The sequence below is a fragment of the Panthera uncia genome (genome assembly GCF_023721935.1).
Source record: "Panthera uncia isolate 11264 chromosome A3 unlocalized genomic scaffold, Puncia_PCG_1.0 HiC_scaffold_11, whole genome shotgun sequence".
NCBI lineage: Eukaryota > Metazoa > Chordata > Mammalia > Carnivora > Felidae > Panthera > Panthera uncia.
The window spans coordinates 89,229,690-89,248,556 of record NW_026057578.1 but is presented as its reverse complement, the minus strand read 5'-3'; the positions used below and the strand labels follow the sequence as shown (position 1 = coordinate 89,248,556).

Below are 18,867 nucleotides of genomic sequence, written 5' to 3'. Positions count from 1 at the left end.
GTAGAATTTATTGGTAAATCTAATGAAATAATTTGGGGAAGTTAAAAAGATGAAACTAATGTAAGAAAGTTGTGAATTTCAATAAGGAGATAATACATGTAAGGCCTTTCTCTTCAAGATGTGGATGGGTGACAATCACTTGATGTAAAGCCAAACTGTTAACAAACCACAGTCCTAAGTGTGGTCTCAGCTTTTAGTGGTCATCGCTGATGAGGTGAGCCTAGCTCTGGTGTCTTGGCAGGCACAGGGTGCTTTTAAGTCTCATTATGCTTCAGGAGTTGAAATTCCTCATCTTAGTTAGCTCAGACTGCTATGCTAAAACACCACAGGCTAGGTGGCTTAACCAACAGACATTTATTTCTCAGAGTTCTGGAGTCCAAGATCAAGATGCCGGCAGTTTCAGTTCCTGGGGAGGGCTGGCCTTCTGGCTTCAGATGACTGCCATCTCACTATATGCTCACATAACCTCTTTGTGTGCTTCTGGAGATACTGAGCAACTCTGGTTTTTCTTCTTCTTCTCGTAAGGACACTAATCCTATTATGGGGACTCTACCCTCCTGGCCTGAGCTAAACCTAATCACCTCTCAAAGTTTCCACGCCTAATACTGTCACAAGGGGATTAGGGTTTTAACATGAATTTTAAGGGGAAACACTAAGTCCATCACATCCCTAAAGGGCTAGGATTCTAACCCTCTCTGTCCATTTCTGGATTCATAGATTTATGGCTTCAGCCCCTGTTCGTTGCTATCTCATTCTTGTTTGTGAGCATGCCTTATCTTACTTAAAAACATTTAGGGGCAACTGGGTGGCTCAGTTGGTTAAGTATCTCATTTCGGCTCAGGTCATGATCTCGCGGTTTGTGAGTTCGAGCCCCACGTCAGGATCTGTGCTGACAGCTCAGAGCCTGGAGCCTGCTTTGGATTCTGTGTCTCCCTCTCTTTGTTGCCCCTCCCTCTCTCGTGTTCTGTCTCTCTCTCAAAAAATAAATGAATATTAAAAACATTTTTTAAAAACTGTTTTTACTGTCTTTGGAGAAGGGAGAATTTCAAGTCAAACTTGCATAGTATTATGCATGTTTCACTGACTGAAAACCCCCCAAAGTTTCAGCTGGATTATCTGTAGTCAGCTCAGTATCACCACCACCCACTTCCACCCACAGATTCCCTGCATCACCCAAGGAGAGGCCAGGAATGACATTTCCCAGAGTTCCCTTCTCTTTATGATCCCAGCGTCATGTTGGTCACTGAAAGGCATTTGCATGAGATTGGAAGGCAGAGGAGTGGGAAAGTCCACGCTCATCAAAGGCAGGTGTGAAGTTCTCAGCAGCTGCAGGGTCCTTTCCTATGAAAGAACCTCTCGGGTACAGTAGTCAGCTGAGATTGCCAACGGTAGCTTCTAGAGAATCTCTTGCTTCAGAGTTGCCAGCTAAGATGGATGGAAGGAATTTCTCAAAGTTTTCTGATATCTAAAGCAGCTTCCAAGTAAGCTCTTCAGACCCTCTTATGATGGTAATGCAGGCTGAGATCATCACAAATAGACTTCTTGACTTTTGCTCCCTTGTCCTGCAAACACATGTGAAAGCCTCAAATGCCCTGCTTTAAAGTCTTTATTACTTAGAGTACATCAAGGGATGTGGTAGCCACATTGATACAGCCCCACGATTGCTTTCTCTTGGTATTCACGACTTCACGGAGTCCTTTCCAGTGTCAATCAGGGATGGCTCTGTACATAGAGTCAGGTGGGAGGAATGGTGTATGACTTCTGAGACCAGGTCATAAAAGACGTTACAGCTTCTGCGTTGGCCTTTTGGAAGTCTTGCTCTGGGGAAGGCCAGTTTTCGAGTCACCAGGACACTCAGGTCTCTGGAAGGCCTACCTGATGGGGAACTGAGACACCCACCAATAATCAGCATCAGTCTGCCAGCTGTGTGAGTGGAGTGAAGACTTGGAGTGGACCCTCCAGTTCCAGGTAAGTCCACAGATGACTTAAACCCCAGTCAACCTCCTGAGAGACCCCAAGCTAGTATTTCCCAACTGGGCCACTTCCAAACTCCTGGCCCCTAGAAACCATGAAAAATAATAAATGGTTATTGTTATTATAAGCCACTAAGGCTTTTTTTTGGGGGGGGGGGCGTGTGATTATGCAGAAAGAGATAACTAATACAAGTAGTTTCTAATTTCCTGAACTATCCCTTATTTAAAAACTTTTCATTCTTATCTTTCCTATATTGTCTTACGTACCTATACAGTCATTAAATAATGGAGTTAGACTCATTGCCATTTTTTTGCTTGGATTTGACAAACCCAGGCAGTTTGCTGGGTGTGAGTGTGTGTGTGTGTGTTTAGTAGGCTCCATACCCAATGTGGGAGCTTGAACTCATGACTCTGAGGTCAAGAACTACATGCTCTACTGACTGAGCCAGCCAGGCACCTCAGCTTGTGTTTTTCAAACTGGCTGCCAATTTCCAGCTGGAAGTGTTGTTTGTAGCTCCAAAAATTATCAGCATGCCAACTGCTTATTCTTTTTGCAGGAAGAAGATGGCAGGTTTGAGATTGGTCAGGTGTGACTGGTTGAATCCCGTCTTTACTATTTTTGGTGGCTGTATAATCTTAAGCACATTTCTAAAACTTTCTGAATATTAGTTTTCTTAACTATTAAGTATGAATAATAGTACCTACCACACAAGTTTAAAAGCAGGTTAAATCTTAAGAGCGTATTAAAAATTTATAACATAGTGTCTGGCACATAGTGATAATTTACTAACAGTTTCGATAATGACGATGGCATTGATGATGAAGTATACACTTTGGTGTTTGGCGTTCAAGACCTCCCATAAGTACTTTCCTGTTTCAATTGTCTACTGCCATATAACATACCACTCCCGCATTCGTATCTAGCAGCATGGACCATTTTATTATTTCTCACTCTTGTGTGGGTTGGCTGGGATCACTTGAGTGGATCTTCTGCTCCATGTGGCATCAACCGCAGTCATCTGGGGCTAGACTGGGTTGGGATATGCAAGATGGCTCACTCACATGGCTAGTCTTAATAATGTCTGTTGGCCAGGAGCTCAGTTGGGGATTTGATCAAAGAGCCTACACATGGCTTCTACATATGGCTCGAGCTTCTCACAGCATGGTGTCTGGGTTCTAAGAGACAGTGTCTCAAGAGCAAAAGTTCCAAGAAGCAGGAAGGACAAGCTGCTGATTCTCTTAAAGGCTAAGTCCCAAACTGGCATGTCGTGTTTCTGCTACCAGCCCAGATTCAAAAATAGGAGAAGTAAAGGCTACCTCTCCATAGGAATAGTGACAAAGAATATGCCATCATCTTTAATCAACTGTATTTCCCAATTTCCTTTCCAAAAATCTCCCAAAATTCCCTTAAGGGGATCCTAAGGAGTGTAAGTCTATTAGCATTTTCAAAATACGTCTTGCTCTTTGCCTCTTTGTTCAGAGCAAGTCCACACCTCTCCATAAAGCTTTCCCTTGGATACCTCTACCCTCTGGGGGACCCTTAGAATTGACTGTCAGGATCAGCCTTTGATTAGTGCCTCCTGCATAGTTTTATGACAATGCATGTACCTGTTACTTCCAGACTTGAAGACTGAAGCTATATGTAGCTGCTCACTGAGTGGGTTTTTCTACTTCTTGGCTTTCCCTGTAAGCCTGGTATAGGTCTTGCCATTAATTAGTATTTTCTGATTTGAATGATAGGTTGTGGGGAGACAGTGGTGATAAGGAACTGTCATGTATTGACCGCTTAGAGTCAAGCATGATGCTAAGTTTACACACTTTTTACCTTTTCCACGACTGTCCTATAAGGTAAGCATTATCATTCCCATCCAACAGCTGAGGAAACCGAGTACTAACCTTGCTTCACACCGAGTAAGTGGAAGAACCAGAACTGGGTGCAGGTCTGTTTGATGCCAAGGCCGTTATCTTTCACTGGTATTGTCCTGCCTACAACTCCTTGAAATGAATCTCTCTGGGAAAAGAGGGGAAAACTATGCAACTACAGACTGTGGTTTTTAGAACATTTGAACCATAAACTCCCCATGGCCAGGGCATGTTCTTGTCAGCCTCTCTGCGTGCAGGCATTTACCACTGCCTGGGACCAAAGCTAAACATTAACCCACACCAGCTCTGCTTTTTCTTTCCGTTTGCAAGCTGTCATGGCTCCCAGTGGCTCCCAGAGGGCCATAGACCCTCTCTTTTATTATTCCCTTCTAAACAGCTTCTGGGCATCGTGATGACATGTTTGGAAACACCGTGGCATATTTGTGGTGACTAAACCTCGCTAAAATGCCTGGGTCCTCAGCTTCTACAGGCTCCCTGGCTCCAGCATCACCTGGGAGCCTCTACTTTATGTCTGTGTTTGAGGAATCTCAAGGGGGTGCTTGTGGCTCCTTCTCCCCAGGCTCGGAGGGGAGAAAAAAAAATGCTGGCCAGGCATTTCCAGAGGGTTTCACGGGGATCAAAGAGAGAAAAGCAAACACTGAGGGAAAATGTGCTATTTATTCTTGGAACAAAGTTACATTGGCAGCTTTCTCCTCCCCAGTAATGCTTGTTTTCCTGAAAGGATTACACACGCGTTTGCTTCCTCCCACAGGATTTAACCACCACTCAGCTCCTGACCTGCACCGTCTACCTCCCGCCCCCTCCCAGCCATGCTCTCTCCCAGTTTTCTCACAGGCTGGGCAAAAATTAAAGAGATTAAAATCATCCATGAGAGAAAGTGGGTTAGTGCAGCTGCTGTAAATGCCCATGTCAGCAATCCAAGTCAGCAGCTCAAATAAACTTGGCCATGTGAGTGGCGTCCTGGGCCACAGACGGGAGGATCCCAGAGATTTTTAGACCTCCCTCCCTGGGGCAGGAATAAGGAGGCTTAGTCTGAGTGAGGAGGGCTGCCAGGTGGAGGTGTCTTTCTTTGGGAGAGCAAATTCATTCTTGTTTTTCATGGGCATATCTGCTTTTAATTACGTGATTAATTAAATTCATTGAAGGTTATGTGGCACAATAATGTACTGAGATATTCTTTTGTATCGTGTTCTTTTTGCTGTATTCTTCTTTCCTCTGCCTCAAGAAGGTAGGAAGACCGTGGTGTGTGCTTGTTTTGGGGGGCCCTTGTCTTTGAAAACAGACTTTCTAGTAGGAGAAGTCATCCTTATTCCTGTTTTTTTTTTTTTTTTTAGCTGCCTACATTCATTGAGGGGAATTGGGAATTGTATTGTTCTGTGCGGGGGTGGGTGGGGTGGTGAAGAGTTGCGGGGAAGGATATGGGGGTGCGGTAAGGGGAGAGGGGTGGCTTTGAGTTTCTGAGGGTGTGTGTCCTGACTGAGGCTAAGGGAGTCCCTGAATAGGAAAGAAAGAACAGGATCACTGGGGTGTTCATGAAGTGTGAACACCTGGACCCAGCACCCACACTGGGGGCTGCTGGAGGGGGAGGGGGGGATGTAGAAATAGCTAAACATTAAGGGCTGTGGCCTTACGAACATCTATGCAAAAAAATTCCAAGACCCAGGCCTCAGCAGAAACTGCCCCCTGGTTCCAAGCAGGATTTGGACAATAAGCCTAGATGTGGTAACAAGTGCAGACAGAGTCCAGAGGGCCCTCTCTGCATGCTCTTTATGGATTACGTCACCAGGGACCTTCCCCTGACCCTGGGGAGATGGCATGCCCCAATAATGACTGAGATTACATTTCCTTATGGAGACAGTCAGAAGCTCAGAGCAAATCCAATTCAATTCAATTCAAAGAAATAAGTGCGTGATGTCCCCTGCACCCTAATCATGTAGTAGCACCTACTAAGTGCCAGGCACTGCGCCAAACTCTGCAGAACCAGCTCCCACTGCCCTGGCAGCACCGGGCCTCAGATGAAGCGACACGGTGCAGAGCTCACAGTGTAGACGTGTCACTGATGCTGCAGACTCAGGAGGCTCTGCCTCAATTTGGGGGCAGGGAAGCCTTGTCAGAATTGCTCACCTTTGTTCTGAGTCTTAGAAGATGAGCTGGAATTCCTCAGGGGAGGATGGGGGTGGCGTCGAGAACATTTTGTACAAAAGGTACAGAAGCGTGAAACAGCATTGACATGTTTGGGAGCCTGTAAAGAGGCTGATGCGGTGAAGGCTCTACAGGTTGTTACTGGATGAGTGGGAGAGGCAGGCAGGGGCTGACCTGAGGGGCTTGGCTAAGGAATCTAGACTGGATCCTGTGAGAGGCGGGAGACCCCTGAAGGATTTTAGTGACAAGAACAGATGTGTTTGTTATGAAGCAAAGCCAGCTCAGGAAGGTCACAAAGGAGGAGGGATCACAAAGGTAGGAGGGGATCTAGGAGATGGGGAAGTGCACACGTGAAGGGGAAAGTGTGCTGAGGGAAGCGACCAATCGTGGCCAACACTGCAGGGAGGTCACCAGCACGAGTTCAGGAGCAGTAACTGGATGTTGAAATTTGGGGGCTCTTGGTGACTTTAATTAATGAGGGCAGTTTCAGGGGAGTGCTGGGAACAGACCAGACCACAGTGAGTTGAGTACTGAATGGAGGTTACGAAAGTAATGATGGTAAACACACCCATTTGTTCGAGACTTTTGCTTATGAAAATAAATACAGTAAAACCTTGGTTTGTGAGCATAATTCCTTCTGGAAACATGCTTGTAATCCAAAGCACTTGTACATCAAAGCTAATTTCCCCATAAGAAATAATGGAAACTCAGATGATTTGTTCCACAACCCCAAAATATTCATATAAAAATAATTATAATAAGGACGACTTCCACTATCACTAATGGAATCACTGCTATCTCTCGGCTCCATGGAATCCTTTTCTGCATGGGGACCATTGTATACGCTCGCACAGTACAGTATTAATGAACTCTTGTCATATACTATATTTAATGCAGCCGAGGAAAGGGTCTATACCTGCAGGTGGCCTGACCTAGAATGAAGCAAAGCATTCCTAAGCTTACTCTTGGATGGAAAAGCAAAGAATGGTTCATAGGTGCTTTGACAAAAAATACACTAGTGCCAATTGTGGGCACCTCCCAATGTTCCAAAAAATCACTGATTTCTGCCAAACATTGCGGCCTGAGACCAAGCCTCTGAGCACGGGTGAGAGATGATCACCCACAATCCTGCAGAAAGGGGGGGAGAGAGAGAGAGAGAGAGAAAGAGAAAGAAGAACCATTGGCTCAGTTGTGATCATGTGACGTTGTGTCAAGTACTACTCGTATTGCAAGACATCACTCGTTTATCAAGTTAAAATTTATTAGAAATGTTTGTTCATCTTGCAGAACACTGGCAGAACAAGTTACCTGCAATCCAAGGTTTTACTGTATTTAGAGAAGCATCAATAAATGGGTACATAATGTAGAAGGTTTATTTAACAATAATGTGGGTTTTTTTTTTTTTTTTTTTTAGTTTTGGAGAGAGAGAGTGAGAGAGAAACTATTTAACAGGATCCACACTCAGCACAGAGCCCAATGTAGGGCTCAATCCCACAACCCTGGGATCACGACCAGAGCAGAAATCAAGAGTCAGATGCTCAACCAACTGAGCTACCTAGGTGCCCCTATTAATGTGTTTTAAATGATGGAACGGGTTCCGGCATGCTCAAGGTTGCAGGGAAGGATACAGTGGGAAGATCAAAGACAAGGGAAGAGGAAGTAGAGTAAGGAAGAAAGTTCCGGCAAGCAGGGGTTTGAAGGGCAGAGAAGACCCCGTAACCTGACCAAACTTCCTGTATGCCCAGGGGCTTTAGTTCACACATCTGCGTGGATGCTCTGTCACCCTGTACATCTCATTACGAATAAACCCTGTGCTTCTGAGAAGTGCATTCAACCATTAGAAATAAAGCAAATGGGCCATATGGTAAATACATTAATCAAACTCACTAATTTAAAGAATTCCAAGTGTGGACTTTCAGGTGAAGCAAATGAATCAAGCCTTTCATTTATCATCTCTTCTTCTGTTAGGACCATGGTCTTAGACCCCTTGTTCACACCCAAAGTAGATCCCAAACTCCATCAGCTGTGCCCAGACACAGAAGGCTGGTTGCTGGTTGCACAGACCAGGTGAGTAATAGAAATTACTCTAGTTTTAGCACTGGGTTAGTGCACTCTCTTCAAGGAAATGGATAGTTTGGTACGTTTTGTCATCTGTCCTGCTTGCCCATTTACTTTTCAGACCAACACGCTCTAATTTGTCTATGGTTTTCTCAAGCTCACACCTTTCACATTTATAGGAAATGAGTCTTGGAGGAATTTGGAACCACTGCAGGCAGTCTTGTAAGGAAACACTGAAAGAGGGCACAATGTCCAGTTCAGTTACACTGGTAGGTTGAGCTAATTTAATTTAAATTTTATAGTCTGTTTTAAGCTCTACTATTTCTTATTCCTCTAAAAATGTGACTTTTAATTTGCCACATATGAAGTGTAATTTTTTTTAATGTATGTTTATTTTTGAGAGAGAGAGAGAGGCAGAGTGTGAGTGGGGGAGGGGCAGAGAGCAAGGGAGACACAGAATCCAAAGCAGGGTCCAAGCTCTGAGCTGTCAGCACAGAGCCCGACATGGGGCTCAAACTCATGGACCATGAGATTATGACCTGAGCCGAAGTCAGATACTTAACCAACAGAGCCACCCAGGTGCTCCTGAAGTGTAGTTTTTTAAAAAATGTTTATTTATTTTGAGTAGGAGGGGCAGAGAGAAAGAGGGAGAGAGAGGATCCCAGGCAGGCTCCTGGCTGTCAGCCAGGATGTGAGGCTCCTGGATGTGAGGCTCCAGCTCACAAACTGGGAAATCATGACCTCAGCAGAAATCAAGAGTCAGACGCTTAACCAACTGAGCCACCCAGGCACCCCAAAACATAATTTTTAAATAGGTCATGAGACTAAAATTATAGTAAGATATTTCAGTTTTATAATGAGTCCATGGTATTTTCAACATAAAAGTAGAAAGAGATATTTATATTTTGGGTAACTTTTTAGGGTCATATATATTGTGGCTAAAAGATCGAACTTGCATTTTCTTAAAGGACAACTATTAGCAGTTTCACTAGGCATGCTTCACAGTTCGGTCTTCTCATATATATATTTTTTAATAACTGCAAACTCTCGCTTTTACAGTGGCTTGCTGTTGGTTAGAGTGGCTTGCTGTTGCTTGCATGATTTGTTAAAGTTCCGTTTATGTGTATTTACCCTTGTTGGCTGAGATGAAGAAAGTAAAGGAGGTGTCAGCCTGGGCATGAGAATCTCCCTATGGAAAATGGAGGGGGGAAAAAAGATGCAAAGTTTATACTAGGCTATGTTTATGCTTTAGCTGGTGGATATGTTTCGACGGCCACGAGCCATCATTAATCAGAGGTAATGTATTGGGTAGCAGCAACTGGCTAGAGAAATATTTTGATTTCTACTCTAGTACTCCAAGTAAGACACAGTGGTTGAGCCAAGAGTATTTAGATTTCAATTCTTCTGACTGGGGCCTGTGACAGAAATAATTTCATGAGAGATAAGCCTCCCTTTTGAAACAGAATAGAGACGATGCTTGATTGCTGTTTTCTCCTCATTATCTCGTCCCTTTTGGGCACACCACATTTTAAGAAAGGTGGGGGAGGTGATTAGCACATTGCGGGAGAGGAGGGACTCATCTGTACAGCTTATATTCCCTGGGCTTTTTCAGTCTATTAAAATTTCTTTGAAACAACTGACTGCTGTGCCCAGCATCCCCTCATATTTCTCTGTACAGGTAAAACTTCACTTGCAGAAAAGGAAGAGAAAGCTTGGGCACATGGATATTATAATTTGGTTGTCTACATCTGGAAAATAGAACTTCAGAGAGGACATAGCCATCAACATTGATTTATTTGGTGATTAAAAGCATCCATTAGCACTTGTAAAAAGTTGGTAAAAGTTGGCCTGTTTAAGAGTGTGTTGCATTCTCTGACCTTTGCTGTCTGGGAGGTGTTAGTAGCTAAGACTATCAGATGAGCAGTTTCATTTGAGCAGGCTGTTGTGAGACAGTGAGTTAAAGGTGAGACAGTGGGTTAAAAAAGAAAGAAAGAAAGAAAGAAAGAAAGAAAGAAAGAAAGAAAGAAAAAGAAATTGTCCTGCTGCCCCAAACTAATATTTTAAACAAGTACACATTTTCTTTCCAAGCTCACTTTTGTAAGACGAATAAGATGAATAAATGTGAAATGACCACAGGGCAGAGCATTTAAAAAAAAAAAAAAAATCCCGGCCTCTTGATTTTCCCGAAGTGACATCATTAATGGTGACACATTGGTGTCTCTGTCTGCACATCCATTAGCCTCTCATTGGGCCATGAGGCAATTTCCTTTGTCTTTCATTATTCGGTTTACATGACTGCTCTGTCGCTCCTGGAGATCATTTACTACTTCTGGAATTCATAAGCGCTGGACTTTTGAAGGCTTCTTGTAAATAGCAGTGCCATAGGAGAAGGGGCAAGGATTCTGGTTTCAATCATTTGTACCTTCTTGGGCCAGAACCAGATTTCCTACGTTTGACCATGTGGGGATGACCTCACTCGCTCAAGGTTGAGATAAATCTAGGGATTTTTGTCAGTTTGGCATCGTCTTCACATGCTTTGGACAAGGGAGTGATTTCAGTATTTTCCTTTTCCTGATGACTTTTGGAAACCATCCACCCCTAGACTGAGCTTACTGTTTTATAAACTTCTCATCTGTTGGGACCTAGGTTTTGTTTCTGCATTTCCTACAGAAATGGTTCTCAATCCTGACTGCATGTTTTGATTACCTGTAGAGGTTAAAAAAACCAAAAAAGTCCCACCCATAGAGATTCTGATTCAACTGGTCTGGTCTGATGTCCAGCCTGTTCTTACAAAACACTCCCCAGGTGAGGACCGAGTGTCACGTGTCGGTTCCCTATGGTATCTGGACAATTCCCTGTGACAGGCAAGTGGTCTGCAGGAAATGACAGTTAACTGCACCGATAGGTACATGGGCTGCACAGGGCTGGGTGGTTTGGACTGAGGACACACTGGACAAACCTCACTGCTGCAGCTCATCATTTCAGGGTAGAATCTTAAGACCTGCAAGTCTCACCTTAGTTCAGCTGGTAGCTTGGCTTTAATTTGTTGTCTGCCTTTGGGTGTTGTGCCTTGGTTTCCTTATCAATAAAATGGGGCTAATCAAAACCTGAGGTCATATTTTTGTTTGAGGCAAAAACCAGCAGTAAAATTTGCCACCACAAGCTTTTTGTAAAATGGTCACATTGCTGTCATAGAAACATGGATGGGAGTTTTGAAAGTGGAAGCAGCAGGGATGTGTCTGGGATCCTGGTCAGCTAATCCATGGGGGCCAGATGCAGACCTATGGGTCCTCCTATCTGATCCTGCCATCATGAAGTGGCTGAAGGAATGTCACAGCCTCCCCTCACTGGTGGTTAGAACTGTCACATCTCCTTTGTGCTAACGGAGGGGACCTTCCCACGAGTTGGATATGCTGTGGCCCAGGACGTCAGTGTGCGGTGGTGGAGCCCTGTTCTGGGCACCGGTGCCCTGGGGGCCCTGCACCCCTGCAGGGAGGAGCGGACCTGCTGGAAGCCACACCAGTAAGGCTGCTCACACTGGAGCCCAGCTCCCAGGCCTGGACCTGGACCATGGAGTGGTTACTTCAGATCCTGGTTTCCTGGGATAAACTTTTTTCTCTAATTCCCCATCCCTGGCTGTACCTAGAGCTGCACGCTGCACCTGCACACATGGGCTCCCTCCTGCTTCTGCCCCTGTCCAGCTTGTCCTATGGATCTCAACCCCGGCTTGTGCGCTCACCCACCCCCACCCTTCAGGCCAGTCCAGCAGATCCTACGGGCCCGGGGGGGAGCAGCTCTGCAGGGCGGCCACTGAGCATCTGCCCTGGTCTGGCACAGGGGCCTCATGCCCCTTCCTTACATCTGACCTAATGTTGGAATCACTGGGTAATGCTATTCTTTCATGATGTCCTCCTAGAGATGCAAAATAGAAGATTTCCTCTTTTATGATAGTTGTGCTATTAGGGAAATGCTGGATCTTCTCGTCTTGGGATAAATAAGATGAGACCCTGATTACTTTCAATTTCTCTTAGTCTACAGGTTATGTCCCCTCATCACCTCTAAGGCTATGGGGTGTCAAGCCACACAAAATACCTGAATAAAAAGGCAATCACAGACAACTATTTTACGGGTGGGAAAATAGAGCATAGAGAGTTTTCTTGATATGTAATTGTACAAGTGAATGGGACTTGAAGTGAGGACTCTTTTCCATGGAAGGGGCAGGGTCCGGGGTGGGGATGGCAGTGGTAATGGGCAATGGTGGCAGGGACAAACCTGTCAGGATGCTGTGAGGATTAAAAGAAAGATATGTGACAAGGAAGGGCACAGGGCCTGGCAACGGAGAGGCCAGTACACGTACAACATGTGCACATCCACACGCTTCACTGAAACCAGCAGCTTCGAGCAGTCCTTTTCTAAGGCTCAGCTGTAGCCCATGGGGTGGTCTGGGACAGCTTCTGGGAGCATCTGTTTCTGTAGGACCCTGGAGCAGTCACTTCAAAGCCATTCCCTCAAAGCTGGTCTCTATGCAAATATGTATGTTCTGGAGAGTGAGCCTAAGACTCCCAAGAGGGTTCTTGAGCCTCCTAGGTCGAGCTGTACAACCAGAGGCAGGGGCTGCCTTGGACAGCAGCTCTCATCCTTCTGTATCTGTGGCTCCTAAAACCAGCTGGAATGCAGGGGCTTAGCAGTGGCCTTCATTATAATGAAATGAGGTGATCCTAAGCAGAGTATTTAGTCCAATGCCTGTGCGCCCTAAGTATTCAGCAAATGTTAGCAGTTCTTAACAGCCGTTGTAAACCCAAAGCTAGGTTCATGGATCAGAGAGTATTTCCAAATGTCCTTCCTCCAGGTTTAGGGGGGCAAATAAATAGGCTCTGGATTAGGGCCAGACTATGGTAAATCTATGCCATCTATTGGCATTAGTGTGTTTAATTATTTACTCATATATTTAGCACACATTTATTGAGCACCAATTATGTGTGTAGCCCTGTGCCCAGCACACAGTCCTCTGATCCCTCATGTTCGTGCATGGCCATGCACAGGGCAGACACACATATTACACCAGGAAAACCCGCTTCTTAATAAGGCCTCTCCATCTGCCTGCTGATAAAGCTGGAGAGTTAGGGAGATCTCTGATCATGGCACCTTACAGGCTAGGGTGTGGAGTCTAGAGTTAGTCAGGTGTGTATTTTACAGATAAGTAGACTGAGGCCTGAGAGGGGAGTAGTGCCCAAGTTCAGACAGTAATTTAGCAGCCATCTGAGGCTAGAGCTGCTTTCCTGATGAATTTAGGAAACAAGGGTGCTTTTGAGCAGACCAGTCACCTCTGTGTGGGAGAGAGATAATTAGTCTTTACGTTTTCATTTAGACATGGGTGTTCTTTTCTTTTCTGAAGAGGTGCATTTCAAGATTAAATGAAGTAGCTCTTGAATAAGTCTAGAACAGTGGTCCTCAATCCTGACTGTATTAGATCATCTGGAAAGCATTTCAAAAATACTGATGTTGGAGCCCCACCCCAAAGCCAATTAAATAAGCATTTGAGGGGGTGGAACAGAGGCCTCATCATAGTTTTTAAAGCTCCCCAGGTATTTCTAATATACAGTAGGGGCTTCACAGTCTAATATGCAGTCACTCTAGTATACAGGCAGTGGTCTAGAAAGCAGTGCTTCCGAAATTGTAGCGCACATGTGATTTTCTGGAGATCGTGCTAAAATGCAGATTCTGATTCGGTAGGTCAAGTGGGACTGGAAAGTACCTATTTCGAACAAGCTCCCAGTTGATATTAATACTGCCAGTCCACTAGGGTAGCAGCTCTAGAAGGCACCCTGGATTCTCTTCATACACTGGCCACTGGTTACTCCAGCCAGAGGTCTGGAAGTTACTTCTTTCCTTCATCGTCTCCCCATCTGCCCCAGCAGCTCTTGGTCCCCGTCTCTTGTCAATTCCACCCCACTGCACCCTGCCCTGCGGCTCCTCCGCTCGAATCCTTTCTTGATGTACTGGCTCCACATTCTCTTCCCCCTCCCCCCGCCACCACTCCGCACTCCCGGCCATGTTCTCTGCTAGACTGCCTCTTGATGGGGCTTTCTCATTCCTCCTAGCCTCTGCCCAAGCTGTTTCTAATGACCTATCTCTTAAGAGACCACAGCATCCCTGGAGCTTCTCTCTGCTTGTACTAGTCACCTAGGACGATGGTCCACGAACAACATGCCCTTCTGATTCATTTCTGCGTTGCCAGCGCCCAGCTCAGCGCCTTTCAGGCTTTGCATAAATAGTTGCTGAATTTAACCAACAGAACCTCAACTCTGAATACGCAAGGCCAAACAAAGACCTCAGCGCTCTCCTTCTGATCAAAATGAACATTCCTTCGAGATTATGCATCAGGCTTTAAACTTCCCGATGGAGGGAGGGGGGGGAGTTGATCAAATTTAACAAAGTAAGTACCTATATCCTGTCTTCTGGGCTGGGTGGTTTAATAGGGGGCTCAAAGCAGGCGACGGGACAGGAATGAGAGATGGATGCTGGCAAGAGCTTGGAGGTCTGCTTTCAAATCTCGACTCATCCCAGCAGGGGGAAAGGCTAGAGCTCTGGGACAGAGTGGGGACGGCGGATGGGGAACCTTCCTCGGCCCTGGAGTGGGTCGGAAGCGTGGGGAGGCAGGCAGGAGTTGGGGAGCGTGAACTAACTTGGCGTGGAGGGAGGCGCCGCACGCCGCAGCCGTTCAGGTTTCCCGTCTTTCCAGCGCCCACACGGGCCGCTGGCTTGGGGAAGGGGGCGGGGGAGAGGGAGGGCAGGTCCGGAGCCGCGGGGGTGGAGGAGGGGGGAGACCGAAGGAAATGAGACAACCTTTTCCTCCCACTGACTCGGGTTGCTCCAGCGTCTGCGGGGCTCGGTGCGTCCGCCCGTGAGCGCCGAGGCCAGGACCCCGCGCCCCGTGCCAGCCCTGGCGGCTCCTCCACTGGGATTTCTTTCTGAGGCGTCAGTGCCAGCCCAAGTCCGGGGCACCGCTTTGCCGCTTCCCCCCCTCGGTGATCGGCTCCGGGTCCCCCGGCTCGGCTCCGCGCGCCCCGAGCGCAGCCCCCGGAAGTGCGCGCCGGCGGCCCCGGCGAAGGTAAGCGGCGCCCGAGAGCGCGCCCCGGGAGCAGGGGCGCCAGGCATCCTCAGCGGGCCTGGGCGTCCCCCGAGCGCTCCCTCTTCGGAAGCACCCAGAGCACTTCTGACCTGAAGCCGCTCCTTTGTTCCTGACCCCCTGCCCAGGTGTTGTAGGCTGGGTCCCCGGGGGAACTCTGCTTCCCAGCGCTTTCTTTTTTGCTTCCTCTTCCAATTTTCCGGTTGCTTCCCCCGCCCCTAGCTTCTTTTTCTCAACCCCCAAACTCTTAGCTCTCTGACTCTGCAGCCGGGCTTCGGAGAGCGGGTCCTTCCTTCCCAAATCTCGGCGCTTCTGTCCTCCTCCGCCTCCGGGAGCACGGGCTGACCTGGCCCGCCGGCGGCAGCGACTGGCTTTGACCCCGGGCCTGCCGGGTACGGACCTGCCCCAAATCTCTGTGGTGCATGTTGAACTCACTGATCTCACCCCTTTTGGAGGCACCCAGTTCGCCGTGCGCTTTTGGCGACCCCCAGGACGCCGGAATCAGAGCCTACTGGGGAGTGGAAAGGCTCTTGGCGCCCCCTAAAGCCTCAGTGGGAGGCTCTGCTGGTGGAAAAGGACGCAGGCGGCTCCTTGGTGCTCTGTCCGGGTTCCCCACGATTGTAAGGAGTGAGGGGAGCACGGGATCCCGGACGCAAGGAAGCATGGAAGTAATGAGGATATCTCTCTGAAGGAGAGGAGGGCCAACCACATCGTGCTAGCTTGCCATTTTGCTTTTAAACTGCCTGAGTGGTCACATCAAGCCTCTGAGTAGGGACTCTACCCTTATTTTGCAAACGGGCAAAATGAGATGCAGAGAGGTCAGGTAATGTGTCCAGGGCCACACAGCTGGGAAGGGGCCCAGCCAGGATTTGGGTACCGTTGGTTTATACCACATATCCCATATCCAACCCTATACAGGGTTCCTCTATCCGGAGTGAGCAGGAACTCATCACCTCCCAACGGCTCACACCATGGAGGATCAGACTTTTTCTTTTTTGAGCAAATGCAACTTGTTGCTTTTCAAACCCAAATGATTTATTTAGTTCCTACTATGCTCGAAGTTCAGTGCCAAGCCCTGAGGTTTCATCTTTGACCCTCACTCCTTCAACCTCTAATCATTATCCGGTCTCTCCAGAAATACATAATTCTGCCCCAGAAGGCTGACTTGAGTCTCTTTCCCGAGAGGCAGTTAAGATCAGTGGCTGGAGTGTTTGGATCCTGGCTGGGGTCTTCCTGTGTCTTTCTACAGCTGGAGCTCCTGTCTGTAAAGTAGGGATGGGAGGGTTTAAAGCAGTTGTTCTCAACTGGGGTTTCCATTTTTGCCTCTCCAGTGACATCTGGCAATGTCTGGAAACATTTTTGGCTGTCAACAGGTAAGTGGGAGAGGATGCTATTCATCTGGTGGGCAGAGGCCAGGGATGCTGTTAAATAGCCTGTGATGCACAGACACCCCCCATAGCAAAGAATTACCCAGTCCCAAATGTCAATAGTGCTGAGGTTGAGAAACCCTGGTGTAATGTATCAGTTCATGAAGAGTGCTATTATTCCCAGCTCTCATCCTCTTATCTGCTCTAGTTTGGCCGATTGTACCAGCCTCTGTCCCCAAATCTCCTTGCGTTCCAGTGCCAGAATTCTATTGTTAAAACCACAGCAGGCCACGGTACTACACTGTCTCAGTACCCTTGTCGGCTCCCCAGTGCTAACAGAAGGGATGGGAATCTGCACATGTTTTACAAGCACCAAAGGTAGACCCTGTGCATATTAAGTTTGCGAATCACTATCTTGCAGAGTAACATCTTACCTCCAACACTGGTTCACATGGCTGTTCACAGTAAGACCTCAACTTACCTTCCCAGCCTCACCTTTTCCACATCTTGAGGCACCCGCCTTACCACCCAATTTACTATTTTGCTATTCTAGGTCCTGACTTTTTGGAATGCCCTTCTTCCTCCTCGACAAACTCCTCATCATTCCCCCAGACTAAAGCTCAAGTCCTCTGCTGTGTGAAGCATTCTTCAGTTCCTACAGCAATTCTCTTGCTCCCAGCTGCCCCAGCTCTGGCCCTTCTCTGCCTTTTTCTTTCAATATATCTTTCCTGTAGTGCTTACTATATAGGGATCCTTTGTTCACCCCCACACTGGTCTCTGTGTACCTAGAACTAGCACAGTGCTGTACTCGTGGTGGTGGTTAAGCTTGTGGGCTTGGGAATCAGGCTGCTTGTGTTCAAATCCCAACTCTGCCACTTATGAACTCTGTGACCTTGAGCAAGTTGACTCAGTCTCTCAAAGCCTTATTGGTAAAAGAGGAAGAAATAGTCTTATCTTCTCTGCAGACTGGTGCAACTAACTAATGAGATAATAATTGTTCATCTTAATACTGATGGCCACCTCCATGCCGGGACATGGTTCAAATTTAGAATTTTATGTTTTTACTCATTCAATCCTCATAACGTCCCTTTAAAGTTAGAACTGGTATTGCCCTGTTTGCCAAATAAATGGAAGCAGAGAGAGCTAAGTAGTTTTCCCCAAGTCACACAGTAATGGGTGGTAGGGCCAGGATTCACATAGACAACTAGACTCTTGGCACTGTGCAGGCAGGAGGCTTATATGTGGTCCTCCACATATAATAAGTAGTCAGTAAACATGAGCTGGGTTAGTTGTGTGCATTAATAAAAGCAGAAGTCCACTGGCTTTTCTACTCATACCACACCTGTGAGCTAAGATTGTGCCATTATTTTTTTGCAACTCTTGTTCTTTTCCTCTCCTCCTTGCCCGGAACCCATCCTCAGAGAGACAGGACACTGGGTCAGTCCTCTGTCACAGTGCAGGGTCAGCACCAGTGAACTTGATGCTAAATGGAGCCTTAAGTGTGCCCTAAGGGTAGGCTCAAGACAGCATTTCCTGTTTGGGGAGGAGGATATGGAGTCAGTACAGCTGCCTGGGGAGAGAGGTGCAGATTTGGGGTCAGGAACCGTCTGACTCCAGCTTTGTCCTTTTCAAGCACGTGCCCTTTGCAGTGTGCACCTAGCACATAAATACCAGTGAAGTCAATCAGTGAAGGTACAATGGATGGGTGAATGCCACCAGTTGGGTCTCCTACCTTACCCTTGATTCAATGCAGAGTGCACTTTCTCTCCAAGTGTTATAAGGACCATTTATATATTAAAAGTAAACTTGTAAAGAGAATTTAATGCCCCCTATGGGGTTTTGGAGAACCAGGTTTGGAACCAGTCCCTGACCTCCTATTTGAGTTATGTGTGATGTCAGATACGAGGTTTACAGCTGATCACTTCATCAACTTGGAATCTTTTACTTCCCTGAATGCAGCACTGCCTTTGAAAGCAGAGCCCCTTCATTGCTGTTCCCTTGGTCACTTGCTCTGTGGGCCAGATGGCCTTGCATAAATAACCTGCACATTTGTGTATTCTGGCTTCTTCCATAGCTGTGGCCCCCCTGAGTTTGTTTTGGCAAGTCAACCCCCCAACTTCAGTGGGATGAGGCTACCTGGTATGTGCAAGGCCTTGTGTTTTGTTGGGGGTCACAGAAATACTCCAGTAAGGTTGGTTTTGAGGATGGAGCAGGGGGAGAACCTCCTTGTCCCTCAGCTCGAAACCCCTCAGATCCCCTGGGGCACCGCTGTCCCCCTGCACCCCACACTCTAACTGCCTCCTGGCATTATCCC

At 47.0% G+C, this 18,867-nt stretch overlaps 1 protein-coding gene and 1 long non-coding RNA gene across 2 annotated transcripts in view; one reads left to right on the top strand and one right to left on the bottom strand.

Moving 5' to 3' along the window:
• Positions 1-575: 575 nt before the first annotated feature.
• Positions 576-6,215, bottom strand: LOC125937153 (uncharacterized). Its single transcript, XR_007462263.1, has 3 exons — positions 5,982-6,215; positions 3,870-3,984; positions 576-2,059 (listed from the first exon to the last, which is right to left on the bottom strand). It is a non-coding gene; the product is annotated as an uncharacterized LOC125937153 (long non-coding RNA).
• Positions 6,216-14,846: 8,631 nt separating this feature from the next.
• Positions 14,847-18,867, top strand: part of EVA1A (eva-1 homolog A, regulator of programmed cell death) — a 47,294-nt gene continuing 43,273 nt past the window's right edge. The window contains exon 1 of the mRNA XM_049651794.1: positions 14,847-15,168. The gene's annotated coding sequence lies outside the window, so the exon portion shown is untranslated. The remainder of the gene's footprint in view (positions 15,169-18,867) is intronic.